Source organism: Phascolarctos cinereus, unplaced genomic scaffold (genome assembly GCF_003287225.1).
Source record: "Phascolarctos cinereus isolate Bilbo 61053 unplaced genomic scaffold, phaCin_HiC Scaffold_9;HRSCAF=440, whole genome shotgun sequence".
NCBI lineage: Eukaryota > Metazoa > Chordata > Mammalia > Diprotodontia > Phascolarctidae > Phascolarctos > Phascolarctos cinereus.
In genome coordinates, this window is record NW_027556402.1 from 252,210,309 (window position 1) to 252,212,419 (window position 2,111).

The window sequence follows — 2,111 nt, forward strand, 5'->3', positions numbered from 1 at the left end:
GAGGAGAGAGAGACAGAGAGAGAGGAAGACAAAGACAGAGAGACAGAGAGAGGAGAGAGGGAGAGAGAGAGAGAGAGAGAGAGAGAGAGAGAGAGAGAGAGAGAAGAGAGAGAGAGACAAAGAGAAAGAGAAAGGAGAAGGGAGGAGAGAGAGAGAGAGGGGGAGAGAGAGAGAGAGGAGATGATCAAGGTTTGATTATCAGCGATAAGAAGGCTGTGGAATGTAGAGTTGATTTGGATAACAATAGGATTGAGATTATAAAAGCAGGAAAGGGAAGGTGGCGCTGGGTAAAAGCCTGAGAAAACGCTAAGAGGTGAAGGGATCAAAGGTCTTGATGAAGGCACCGATGGGTTCAGAAGTGGTGAGTGGTAGGAAGAGGTGGTATGACAAGAGGTGATTGTCCATAGAGGAATGTCAGAGCTTTGCCCCCTCATGGATAATGGCAAGAACTAGTGGGTGAACATCCCTCTGTCGCAGGATTTGAGGAGGCTGAGGAATCAGGAGTTTAGGGAGTTGGTGGGTACATGTGGAAATCCTCTGATACAAAGGCAGGTGTTGGACAAGGAAAGGAAGGTGGTGAGGCTGATGCTGAGCTCTTTGAGAAAGGAGGGAGAATGAACCTGGGGGATGGTATATAACAGTCACCATCATCCGAATGAGGTTAAAAAAGAGAGAGAGAGAATTAATACTGTGAATTTCAAAGGAGGAATGAATAGTGAGTGACAACGGTAAAGACAGAGCCTGGGAGGAGCGGTGGGGAGCGAGGAGGCTTCTGACTCTTTCTCTAGGGCCAGTGGTGGGGAGGGGGAGGTGTCAGTGAAGGAGCAGCCAGTGGTGGAGTGCAGAAGGTGGCATCATCGTGAAGGGTCAGGGAAGGCTGGCAGTGAAGGAGTGTGAGAGAAAGAGGCTCAGGATGGAAAGCTTATTCATCATGGAACAGGAATTGCAGTGGGCTCTGTGAAAGGGCAGGGGGGGAGCGAGACTTGGGTGGGGGAGGATTAAAGAAGATAGGCAGGAGACAGTGGAATGTGGAGGTTGGGAGTGAATTTCTCACATGGGGCCAGTGATTGATTAACACAAGGACAGGGAGAGCACAGGTGGGAAATTGTTAGTCAGGGGCCAAGTAGTGGGTGGTAGATGAAAAATAAAGTTCACAGTCTCCAAAGTGCATTGTTGCTGGGCGAGGCCAGAGATAGAAGAGCTTTGCCAGCCTCACCAGCTCACCCTGCGGGGCTGGCGGCAGGGAGCTGAGTGCTGAGCCAGGCCGAGGTCTTGGGATGGCCCACCCTCATTCACCTGCTCGGGGGTCTTCCTCAGAGTAAGGAAAGGGCCCCAAGTGAGTCAGATGGGGAAATGAGGCCAGCATGACCATAATATGTTCGTTATATTAATTACAAAAATGAATAATAGTTTTAGATCTGAGAGCAACCTTGGAGGTCATCTACATGAGAGAGCTTGAGACCCAGAGAGGGAACAGGATTTGCCCGCGGTCACACGGCCACAAAGTGGCCAGGGCACCAAGAAAACCAATTCTTCTGACTCCAGTCCAGCCCACTTTCCCCTGAGCCACTCATGCCCTCCTGATATTTAGCAACAGTCTCCAGGGCTGCTGGGAGGCCACGCATGTCAAGGAAATACATACAGAAGAGATAGTGTATACAAGTCACTATTACCACTACAGTTTGTTAGAACAGTCCTGTCTTTCTCTGATATTTTCCGGAAGGCTTCTTTAGGCACTGGTCTGACCATGTGCCCCAAACCTTCAATAGCTATCTACTGCCTCTGGGGGGAAATAAAAACTCCTCAGCTGGACACCCAGTGCCCTTCACAAGGTGACCCAGCCTATGCTTTTCGTCTGCTTCTGGTTTTCTAACACTACTTCCCTTCATACATTATATTCCCTCAAAATTAGACTTCCAGGTGCTCCCTGAACTCGTCTACCTCCTCATATCTCTGTGCATCCTCCTGTGTGTGTTCTTAAGCACATCAATATCGGGCCTCAGTTCTTTCATCTGTAAAATGGAGGGCTTAGCCTAAGTGAGCTCCAGGACCCTTCCAGCTCTCAATCCCAGGCCCTCAATGACAAGGTGGTAGAGGGAGTCAGCAGAAGA